Source organism: Ranitomeya imitator, chromosome 4, assembly GCF_032444005.1.
Source record: "Ranitomeya imitator isolate aRanImi1 chromosome 4, aRanImi1.pri, whole genome shotgun sequence".
Lineage (NCBI taxonomy): Eukaryota > Metazoa > Chordata > Amphibia > Anura > Dendrobatidae > Ranitomeya > Ranitomeya imitator.
The window spans coordinates 534,572,651-534,585,921 of record NC_091285.1 but is presented as its reverse complement, the minus strand read 5'-3'; the positions used below and the strand labels follow the sequence as shown (position 1 = coordinate 534,585,921).

The 13,271-nt window shown below is 43.4% G+C and overlaps 1 long non-coding RNA gene across 1 annotated transcript in view; it reads right to left on the bottom strand.

Annotated features, from left to right (window-relative positions):
• Positions 1-1,378: 1,378 nt before the first annotated feature.
• The window catches only part of LOC138676690 (uncharacterized), a 79,513-nt gene continuing 67,620 nt past the window's right edge, over positions 1,379-13,271 (bottom strand). Inside the window, exon 7 of the long non-coding RNA XR_011320807.1 lies at positions 1,379-2,035. This is a non-coding gene — a long non-coding RNA (uncharacterized lncRNA). The remainder of the gene's footprint in view (positions 2,036-13,271) is intronic.

Genomic DNA, 13,271 nt, shown 5'->3' with positions numbered 1-13,271 from the left:
CCAGCGACCAAACAGCGATGCTCCAGCGATCGACATCGTTGTCGGTATCGCTGCAGCGTTGCTGAGTGTGAAGGTACCTTTAGGTTCACCCAATGAATTAAGAATGATCTCATATGTAATAAACAGCTGATTCGCGCACAAACATAATGTATACGCCTACACAAAAGTGTATATAACTGACTGCACATAACCAGTAAACTTTATGGCGTCTGAAACAGATCATCTCTGTCTCTGTCCCATCATTGCTCGAGCATCCTCATATCTGGCAACCATCCAATATCCCTGAGGGTCTGAATTGCAGACCACCCTAACACCGGGAAAGGTCAAAGAGCCCCGGCATCTGCACACTGCAGTGCTTTGCACCACAGGAGCGCGACACCGAGGAGACTGTAGGGAGAGCCTGTGTGTTGGGCTCTCCATGCATGTGTTGTGACTGTCACACAGCCGTGACACATGCAGCAACAGAGCCGAACAGCTGATCAGCTGGCGTGCTCCATGTATCCGGCTTATTCGGTAAGCGCTATAGCTTGCCGAATAAGCAGGGACCCGATCAAATTCACTCATCTCTAGTTGTGACGGGGAATGAAAATCCCCATTCATCAAATTCATGATGATTAGTGGCATTCACTACACATCCAATCTTACTCCAGTCCCTGACCGAAGTAGAATCGTGGCTTGACGCACATGGAGGCGTACACAGCCTCGTCTGATTCATTTTTAATGGATCAAGAGCCTCACATTTGTGAAAAATGCCGGTCTTGATGTATCAGAGGCGTAGTGTTTACTAGCAGACCAAAATGTAACAGGGATACCCAAGATTAGAAAAAAAGAGTCTCCTTTGTTGCTATTCACAGTATACAACCATATGACACATTAGACATGTGAATATACAACTGCGGTTACATGATTGCTAACTGCGCAGCAAAAGACAGTCGCAGAGATAATCTCTACATATCTGCAATACGTTCTTTTTGTTTACTTTTTTTTCCCCCAGAATGAAAGTTCAATTCAATTCAATAAAGAAGTTCAGTACAATTTAAGTTTCTTGAGAAAACCCAGACAATGATTAATGAGAACCTCTTGGGTGAACAGTTTATTAAAATGGCTATGTCAACCTTTTCTTTTCTGGGTCATTGATTGTAGATGTTACTTAGGAATAGACTGAATTAATGTCTTGATTTGACATTTTGTATGTTATTTTTAACCATTTTATTTTCATACAAAATAATCCACAAATATGTTTCTCTTTTGTGAAACTGACCTAAACCTCTTAACAATGTTACATGTAATATTTTTTTTGGGGGGGAGGGGGGATTTTATTTGGAAAGAAAAAAAAACAACCCAGATGCAAATAGTTGTATTAAAAAAATAATTTTTATTTATTTTTTTTAATTAAGAAAACGTATAAAAATCAGTTTAGTGTCAATGTAACCTTAATGTAACATCTTTTTTTCTGAAACAAAAGTAATAAAAATTGTATGTTTCTTATCCTGTAACGCCATAGGAACATGCTGTAATAATCTATAAAATATACTTTAGGAATTAAATAATTACTTAAAAAATGGTTTATTTTATGATACAAAAAAAAACAAATAATGTTCTCAGAAAAATTATTCATTAAGTTTTACATAAATTAAACAGAATTCCTTTCATCCTCTGTAATTTTCAAATAGATAAGTAAATGTAATTAAATTTAAAAAAAAGTTGAATATCTCCAAAAGAGCACTTCTTTGACAACACCATCCTTCTTCAACACAAGACCCCTTTGCAATGCAATTTTGGATGGTTATTTGCCAAATTTTTTGTCACGATAAAATAATAATAAACACTGATTGCAAAATGTTATTAATAATAATTATTATAATAATAATACAAGTAATATAATTAAGTATTTAAAATATATATTTGTGTATAACAGAAGTGACATTTTTAAAGTAGATATATGAAACAAGTCATATTTCATGCTTGATCCACTGATGACGCACACTTGGAGATTATTTATATTTGCATATACTTCGTGGTTCTTCTTGGATACCTGGAAGACAAGATAAAGATTCAGTCACTTTAGTGCCAAGAGATCCACATACAAGCAATAGAGACCCCAGCCTCATAGCCCGGCCCCGCGATTTATTCAATTACACAAATGTTGTCTGTGGCCTGCTATTATCAAGGGTGGGGGATTTCATGGACATCACTTCCTCATATCCATTATCCCCCGATAAATCCTCTCCCTCTGAGAATTTTATTGCGTCTCCAAAGTCCAAGTTTGTCTTGTGGACAGAGAGTGTGCATGTGGGAAGTGGAGACCCCAGGACACCAGGATTACCCTGCATGTCAAACTGCCTATACAAACCACTCTGTGATGTTTTAATCTTCTTGTTAACTTTGCCTGGACTTATCCATCAGCACTGGCCCCCTACAGCCAATATTGACCAGACATCACCAGACTGGTTTTATTACTACTCACTTCTCGCCTGTGGGAAGTTGATGTCCTCCTAACCATTAACGTCATTTTATTCCTCATAATATACTGCAAAAGCCTGATAATGAACCTCAAATGCACTAAATACAACCTCAAATAAACACATTCTTCAAATCTGTGCAGATCCTGTCCTCATAGAAATGTCACTGTTTCCAAATTTAATGAGGTCTAGAGTTGTCTCAGGTAAAAAACAATAAAATACTAGCCATAAGTGTCCATGAATATACCTGGAAACGTTTGAGTCTAAGGGGAATAGGGGCACGAACCAGAAGGGTCATTTGCAAGTTGAATTGGAGAGGAGGTTGAAAGTCAAGCCTAGCCAAAGGGCATAGCTACAAGGGGGATAGAAGGTCCTGGGGCCTGAGAGGGCTGAAAGAACGCTTTACCACAAGGAAGACACTAGTATTCTCATCCTCACAAAGTAATTAGAAGGTCCTGATTCCTCATGGGAGGGCAAGACATTTAGGGGAAACCTTATTGTACGTGTACCACATTTTGGGTGTTGACATCACAACTGTAGCATCATGAATTGGCATTTCTGCAATTTTAATCCTTCTGCCATGATTTCCCAATCCTCACATACTAGTGTAAGAATTCATATGCAAAATTAAATAATAAGTAATTTTTCTTATAAAAAAAACATTAGGTACGTAAAGATGAACATTAACTTTTATACGTGTGTATGCAGTGGTCCTTTGATGTCTTTTGATGGGATACATGGTTAATAACCTTGTCTTTGAAAGGGTTGTCTTGTTTTGAAAACCGATTGCCATACAATCTATTATAGAATTAGGACATAATATAGAGGGGTCCCATGCTCATCATACTCATCTATTGGCCTGAGTAGAGAATAGTTTTAAGAACATCTCTCGCTATAGAGGACCTGTATCCTGTCATGAACTTTATAATGCTTAAAGAAGTATTATCATCTCCAAGATCCTATCCCGATATATAGTAGATGGTAATAATAATAATAATATTAGCAAATACCTCCAATTAGAAAGATAGTATAGTTGTTCTGATTTGCTATATCGCTTATCCCATCTGCAGGGCTTTACAGTAGCATATGTATCCATAGGTACGACCATGGATACCTACGCTACTGCAAAGCCCTGCACATGGGGTAAGTGACATAGTGAATCATAAAAACTGTACTACATTTCTAATTGGAGGTATTTGCTAATATTATTAATATTACACCTACAACTTATTGGGATAGGATCTTGGAATACTCCTTTAACTGATCCTGCACTGCAGGTAAATTGCACACTTCCTGCCAGGGGTATATGTTCAAATTTCTTTCAGGCAAGCAGGTATTGTTGAAGAAGAGAACCCCTATTATTATTTAAAGGAGTTGTCCACTGCTTTGTCATTGATGACCTATCTCTGTGAAAGGTCATTAATGTATGATCGGTCGGGGTCCGACACCCGGCACCCCCGCTGATCAACTGTTATCGGTGTCAGCAGGGCTGGAGCTGGCCGTCTCCTGGTAGTAGCCGAGGCTTGGTACTACACATCCGCCTCCTATTCAAACCAATGAGACGGATGTGTAGTAACCTGCAACGGCCACTATCAGAAGATGGAGCAGCTCTGCATGTGAGTATTTTTGGCCGGCACTGATAACGGCTGATCAGTGGGGGTCATTGGTCGTCAATGAACAAGTAGTGGACAGCCTCTTTACATCTATTTCTCTTTTGGCAAGTGCATTATAAGCAAGGCAAGGAAATTATCTCTATATGCAATAACACATTAAAAAAAAGACCTACATAACAACTAGCAACTGAAAAAGTCTATCCTTGTCATCAATAAACTATACTGATAGATGCTGTTCCCCATTTTAATCTTAATTTTTCATCTTCCAAAAGGCATCTACTATTTTCCCCATCGCTTCATCGCCATGTAATCTGATACAACCATGGATGGTACAGACTGGCACCAATATCTTGGAGAGTGTCGCCATGTAATCTGATACAACCATGGATGGTACAGACTGGCACCAATATCCTGGAGAGAGTCGCCATGTAATCTGATACACGCATGGATGGTACAGACTGGCACCAATATCCTGGAGAGTGTCGCCATGTAATCTGATACAAGCATGGATGGTACAGACTGGCACCAATATCCTGGAGAGTGTCGCCATGTAATCTAATACAAGCATGGATGGTACAGACTGGCACCAATATCCTGGAGAGAGTCGCCATGTAATCTGATACAAGCATGGATGGTACAGACTGGCACCAATATCCTGGAGAGTGTCGCCATGTAATCTAATACAAGCATGGATGGTACAGACTGGCACCAATATCCTGGAGAGTGTCACCATGTAATCTAATACAAGCATGGATGGTACAGACTGGCACCAATATCCTGGAGAGAGTTGCCATGTAATCTGATACAAGCATGGATGGTACAGACTGGCACCAATATCCTGGAGAGTGTCGCCATGTAATCTGATACAAGCATGGATGGTACAGACTGGCACCAATATCCTGGTGAGTGTGGCCATGTAATCTGATAAAAGCATGGATGGTACAGACTGGCACTAATATCCTGGAGATTGTCGCCATGTAATCTGATACAAGCATGTATGGTACAGACTGGCAGCAATATCCTGGAGAGTGTCGCCATGTAATCTGATACAAGCATGTATCGTACAGACTGGCACCAATATCCTGGAGAGTATCGCCATGTAATCTGATACAAGCATGTATGGTACAGACTGGCACCAATATCCTGGAGAGTGTCGCCATGTAATCTGATACAAGCATGTATGGTAAAGACTGGCACCAATATCCTGGAGAGTATCGCCATGTAATCTGATACAAGCATGGATGGTACAGACTGGCACCAATATCCTGGAGAGTATCGCCATGTAATCTGATACAAGCATGGATGGTACAGACTGGCACCAATATCCTGGAGAGTGTCGCCATGTAATCTGATACAAGCATGGATGGTACAGACTGGCACCAATATCCTGGAGAGTGTTGCCATGTAATCTGATACAAACATGGATGGTAAAGACTGGCACCAATATCCTGGAGAGAGTTGCCATGTAATCTGATAAATATGGATGGTACAGACTGGCACCAATATCCTGGAGAGAGTTGCCATGTAATCTGATGCAAGCATGTATGGTAAAGACTGGCATCAATATCCTGGAGAGTGTCGCCATGTAATCTGATAAAAGCATGGATGGTACAGACCAGCTCCAATATCCTGGAGAGTGTCGCCATGTAATCTGATCCAAGCATGGATGGTACAGACTGGCACTAATATCCTGGAGATTGTCGCCATGTAATCTGATACAAGCATGGATGGTACAGACTGGCACCAATATCCTTGAGAGTGTTGCCATGTAATCTGATACAAGCATGTATGGTACAGACTGGCATCAATATCCTGGAGAGTGTCACCATGTAATCTGATACAAGCATGTATGGTACAGACTGGCACCAATATCCTGGAGAGTGTCACCATGTAATCTGATACAAGCATGTATGGTACAGACTGGCACCAATATCCTGGAGAGTGTCGCCATGTAATCAGATACAAGCATGGATGGTACAGACTGGCACCAATATCCTGGAGAGTGTCGCCATGTAATCTGATACAAGCATGGATGGTACAGACTGGCACCAATATCCTGGAGAGTGTCGACATGTAATCTGATACAAGCATGGATGGTACAGACTGGCACCAATATCCTGGAGAGAGTCGCCATATAATCTGATACAAGCATGGATGGTACAGACTGGCACCAATATCCTGGAGAGAGTTGCCGTGTAATCTGATACAAGCATGTATGGTACAGACTGGCACCAATATCCTGGAGAGTGTCGCCATGTAATCTGATACAAGCATGGATGGTACAGACTGGCACCAATATCCTGGAGAGTGTCGCCATGTAATCTGATACAAGCATGGATGGTACAGACTGGCACCAATATCCTTGAGAGTGTCGCCTTGTAATATGATACAAGCATGGATGGTACAGACTGGCACCAATATCCTGAAGAGTGTCGCCATATAATCTGATACAAGCATGTATGGTACAGACTGCCACTGGCACCAATATCCTGGAGAGTGTCGCCATGTAATCTGATAGAAGCATGGATGGTACAGACTGGCACCAATATCCTGGAGAGTGTCGCCATGTAATCTGATACAAGCATGGATGGTACAGACTGGCACCAATATCCTGGAGAGTGTCGCCATGTAATCTGATACAAGCATGGATGGTACAGACTGGCACCAATATCCTTGAGAGTGTCGCCTTGTAATATGATACAAGCATGGATGGTACAGACTGGCACCAATATCCTGAAGAGTGTCGCCATATAATCTGATACAAGCATGTATGGTACAGACTGCCACTGGCACCAATATCCTGGAGAGTGTCGCCATATAATCTGATACAAGCATGGATGGTACAGACTGGCACCAATATCCTGGAGAGAGTTGCCGTGTAATCTGATACAAGCATGTATGGTACAGACTGGCACCAATATCCTGGAGAGTGTCGCCATGTAATCTGATACAAGCATGGATGGTACAGACTGGCACCAATATCCTGGAGAGTGTCGCCATGTAATCTGATACAAGCATGGATGGTACAGACTGGCACCAATATCCTTGAGAGTGTCGCCTTGTAATATGATACAAGCATGGATGGTACAGACTGGCACCAATATCCTGAAGAGTGTCGCCATATAATCTGATACAAGCATGTATGGTACAGACTGCCACTGGCACCAATATCCTGGAGAGTGTCGCCATGTAATCTGATAGAAGCATGGATGGTACAGACTGGCACCAATATCCTGGAGAGTGTCGCCATGTAATCTGATACAAGCATGTATGGTACAGACTGGCACCAATATCCTGGAGAGTGTCACCATGTAATCTGATACAAGCATGTATGGTACAGACTGGCACCAATATCCTGGAGAGTGTCACCATGTAATCTGATACAAGCATGGATGGTACAGACTGGCACCAATATCCTGGAGAGTGTCGCCATGTAATCTGATACAAGCATGTATGGTACAGACTGGCACCAATATCCTGGAGAGTGTCACCATGTAATCTGATACAAGCATGTATGGTACAGACTGGCACCAATATCCTGGAGAGTGTCACCATGTAATCTGATACAAGCATGTATGGTACAGACTGGCACCAATATCCTGGAGAGTGTCACCATGTAATCTGATACAAGCATGTATGGTACAGACTGGCACCAATATCCTGGAGAGTGTCGCCATGTAATCTGATACAAGCATGGATGGTACAGACTGGCACCAATATCCTGGAGAGTGTCGCTATGTAATCTGATACAAGCATGGATGGTACAGACTGGCACCAATATCCTGGAGAGTGTCGCCATGTAATCTGATACAAGCATGGATGGTACAGACTGGCACCAATATCCTGGAGAGTGTCGCCATGTAATCTGATACAAGCATGTATGGTACAGACTGGCACCAATATCCTGGAGAGTGTCGCCATGTAATCTGATACAAGCATGGATGGTACAGACTGGCACCAATATCCTGGAGAGTGTCACCATGTAATCTGATACAAGCATGTATGGTACAGACTGGCACCAATATCCTGGAGAGTGTCGCCATGTAATCTGATACAAGCATGGATGGTACAGACTGGCACCAATATCCTGGAGAGTGTCGCTATGTAATCTGATACAAGCATGGATGGTACAGACTGGCACCAATATCCTGGAGAGTGTCGCCATGTAATCTGATACAAGCATGGATGGTACAGACTGGCACCAATATCCTGGAGAGTGTCGCCATGTAATCTGATACAAGCATGTATGGTACAGACTGGCACCAATATCCTGGAGAGTGTCGCCATGTAATCTGATACAAGCATGGATGGTACAGACTGGCACCAATATCCTGGAGAGTGTCGCCATGTAATCTGATACAAGCATGTATGGTACAGACTGGCACCAATATCCTGGAGAGAGTCGCCATATAATCTGATACAAGCATGGATGGTACAGACTGGCACCAATATCCTGGAGAGAGTTGCCGTGTAATCTGATACAAGCATGAATGGTACAGACTGGCACCAATATCCTGGAGAGTGTCGCCATGTAATCTGATACAAGCATGGATGGTACAGACTGGCACCAATATCCTGGAGAGTGTCGCCATGTAATCTGATACAAGCATGGATGGTACAGACTGGCACCAATATCCTGGAGAGTGTCGCCATGTAATCTGATACAAGCATGGATGGTACAGACTGGCACGAATATCCTGAAGAGTGTCGCCATGTAATCTGATACAAGCATGTATGGTACAGACTGCCACTGGCACCAATATCCTGGAGAGTGTCGCCATGTAATCTGATAGAAGCATGGATGGTACAGACTGGCACCAATATCCTGAAGAGTGTCGCCATGTAATCTGATACAAGCATGTATGGTACAGACCGGCACCAATATCCTGGAGAGTGTCGCCATGTAATCTGATACAAGCATGGATGGTACAGACTGGCACCAATATCCTGGAGAGTGTCGCCATGTAATCTGATACAAGCATGGATGGTACAGACTGGCACCAATATCCTGGAGAGTGTCGCCATGTAATCTGATACAAGCATGGATGGTACAGACTGGCACCAATATCCTGGAGAGTGTCGCCATGTAATCTGATACAAGCATGGATGGTACAGACTGGCACCAATATCCTGGAGAGTGTCGCCATGTAATCTGATACAAGCATGTATGGTAAAGACTGGCACCAATATCCTGGAGAGTGTCGCCATGTAATCTGATACAAGCATGTATGGTAAAGACTGGCACCAATATCCTGGAGAGTGTCGCCATGTAATCTGATACAAGCATGTATGGTACAGACTGGCACCAATATCCTGGAGAGTGTCGCCATGTAATCTGATACAAGCATGTATGGTACAGACTGGCACCAATATCCTGGTTAGTGTCACCATGTAATCTGATAGAAGCATGGATGGTACAGACTGGCACCAATATCCTGGAGAGTGTCACCATGTAATGTGATACAAGCATGGATGGTACAGACTGGCACCAATATCCTGGAGAGTGTCGCCATGTAATCTGATACAAGCATGTATGGTACAGACTGGCACCAATATCCTGGAGAGAGTCGCCATATAATCTGATACAAGCATGTATGGTACAGACTGGCACCAATATCCTGGAGAGTGTCACCATGTAATCTGATACAAGCATGTATGGTACAGACTGGCACCAATATCCTGGAGAGTGTCACCATGTAATCTGATACAAGCATGTATGGTACAGACTGGCACCCTGGCACCAATATCCTGGAGAGAGTCGCCATGTAATCTGATACAAGCATGGATGGTACAGACTGGCACCAATATCCTGGAGAGTGTCACCATGTAATCTGATACAAGCATGTATGGTACAGACTGGCACCAATATCCTGGAGAGTGTCGCCATGTAATCTGATACAAGCATGTATGGTACAGACTGGCACCAATATCCTGGAGAGTGTCACCATGTAATCTGATACAAGCATGTATGGTACAGACTGGCACCAATATCCTGGAGAGTGTCGCCATGTAATCTGATACAAGCATGGATGGTACAGACTGGCACCAATATCCTGGAGAGTGTCGCCATGTAATCTGATACAAGCATGGATGGTACAGACTGGCACCAATATCCTGGAGAGTGTCGCCATGTAATCTGATACAAGCATGGATGGTACAGACTGGCACCAATATCCTGGAACGTGTCACCATGTAATGTGATACAAGCATGTATGGTACAGACTGGCACCAATATCCTGAAGAGTGTCACCATGTAATCTGATACAAGCATGTATGGTACAGACTGGCACCAATATCCTGGAGAGTGTCGCCATGTAATCTGATACAAGCATGTATGGTACAGACTGGCACCAATATCCTGGAGAGTGTCGCCATGTAATGTGATACAAGCATGGATGGTACAGACTGGCACCAATATCCTGGAGAGTGTCACCATGTAATGTGATACAAGCATGTATGGTACAGACTGGCACCAATATCCTGGAGAGTGTCGCCATGTAATGTGATACAAGCATGTATGGTACAGACTGGCACCAATATCCTGGAGAGTGTCGCCATGTAATCTGATACAAGCATGTATGGTACAGACTGGCACCAATATCCTGGAGAGTGTCGCCATGTAATCTGATACAAGCATGGATGGTACAGACTGGCACCAATATCCTGGAGAGTGTCGCCATGTAATGTGATACAAGCATGTATGGTACAGACTGGCACCAATATCCTGGAGAGTGTCACCATGTAATCTGATACAAGCATGTATGGCACAGACTGGCACCAATATCCTGGAGAGTGTCGCCATGTAATCTGATACAAGCATGTATGGTACAGACTGGCACCAATATCCTGGAGAGTGTCGCCATGTAATCTGATACAAGCATGTATGGTACAGACTGGCACCAATATCCTGGAGAGTGTCGCCATGTAATCTGATACAAGCATGGATGGTACAGACTGGCACCAATATCCTGGAGAGTGTCGCCATGTAATCTGATACAAGCATGGATGGCACAGAAGGGCACCAATATCCTGGAGAGTGTCGCCATGTAATCTGATACAAGCATGTATGGTACAGACCGGCACCAATATCCTGGAGAGTGTCGCCATGTAATCTGATACAAGCATGTATGGTACAGACTGGCACCAATATCCTGGAGAGTGTCGCCATGTAATCTGATACAAGCATGGATGGTACAGACTGGCACCAATATCCTGGAGAGTGTCGCCATGTAATCTGATACAAGCATGGATGGTACAGACTGGCACCAATATCCTGGAGAGTATCGCCATGTAATCTGATACAAGCATGGATGGTACAGACCGGCACCAATATCCTGGAGAGTGTCGCCATGTAATCTGATACAAGCATGGATGGTACAGACTGGCACCAATATCCTGGAGAGTGTCGCCATGTAATCTGATACAAGCATGTATGGTACAGACCGGCACCAATATCCTGGAGAGTGTCGCCATGTAATGTGATACAAGCATGTATGGTACAGACTGGCACCAATATCCTGGAGAGTGTCGCCATGTAATGTGATACAAGCATGTATGGTACAGACTGGCACCAATATCCTGGAGAGAGTCGTCATGTAATTTGATCCAAGCATGGATGGTACAGACTGGCTCCAATATCCTGGAGAGAGTCGCCATGTAATTTGATCCAAGCATGGATGGTACAGACTGGCACCAATATCCTGGAGAGTGTCGCCATGTAATCTGATACAAGCATGGATGGTACAGACTGGCACCAATATCCTGGAGAGTGTCGACATGTAATCTGATACAAGCATGTATGGTACAGACTGGCACCAATATCCTGGAGAGTGTCGCCATGTAATCTGATACAAGCATGGATGGTACAGACTGGCACCAATATCCTGGAGAGTGTCGCCATGTAATCTGATACAAGCATGGATGGTACAGACTGGCACCAATATCCTGGAGAGTGTCGCTATGTAATGTGATACAAGCATGGATGGTACAGACTGGCACCAATATCCTGGAGAGTGTCACCATGTAATCTGATACAAGCATGTATGGTACAGACTGGCACCAATATCCTGGAGAGTGTCACCATGTAATCTGATACAAGCATGTATGGTACAGACTGGCACCAATATCCTGGAGAGTGTCACCATGTAATCTGATACAAGCATGGATGGTACAGACTGGCACCAATATCCTGGAGATTGTCACCATGTAATCTGATACAAGCATGTATGGTACAGACTGGCACCAATATCCTGGAGAGTGTCGCCATGTAATCTGATACAAGCATGGATGGTACAGACTGGCACCAATATCCTGGAGAGTGTCGCCATGTAATCTGATACAAGCATGGATGGTACAGACTGGCACCAATATCCTGGAGAGTGTCGCTATGTAATGTGATACAAGCATGGATGGTACAGACTGGCACCAATATCCTGGAGAGTGTCACCATGTAATCTGATACAAGCATGTATGGTACAGACTGGCACCAATATCCTGGAGAGTGTCACCATGTAATCTGATACAAGCATGTATGGTACAGACTGGCACCAATATCCTGGAGAGTGTCACCATGTAATCTGATACAAGCATGGATGGTACAGACTGGCACCAATATCCTGGAGATTGTCACCATGTAATCTGATACAAGCATGTATCGTACAGACTGGCACCAATATCCTGGAGAGTGTCACCATGTAATCTGATACAAGCATGGATGGTACAGACTGGCACCAATATCCTGGAGAGTGTCGCCATGTAATGTGATACAAGCATGTATGGTACAGACTGGCATCAATATCCTGGAGAGTGTCACCATGTAATGTGATACAAGCATGGATGGTACAGACTGGCACCAATATCCTGGAGAGTGTCACCATGTAATCTGATACAAGCATGTATGGTACAGACTGGCACCAATATCCTGGAGAGTGTCGCCATGTAATGTGATACGAGCATGGATGGTACAGACTGGCACCAATATCCTGGAGAGTGTCACCATGTAATCTGATACAAGCATGTATCGTACAGACTGGCACCAATATCCTGGAGAGTGTCGCCATGTAATGTGATACAAGCATGGATGGTACAGACTGGCACCAATATCCTGGAGAGTGTCACCATGTAATGTGATACAAGCATGTATGGTACAGACTGGCACCAATATCCTGGAGAGTGTCACCATGTAATCTGATACAAG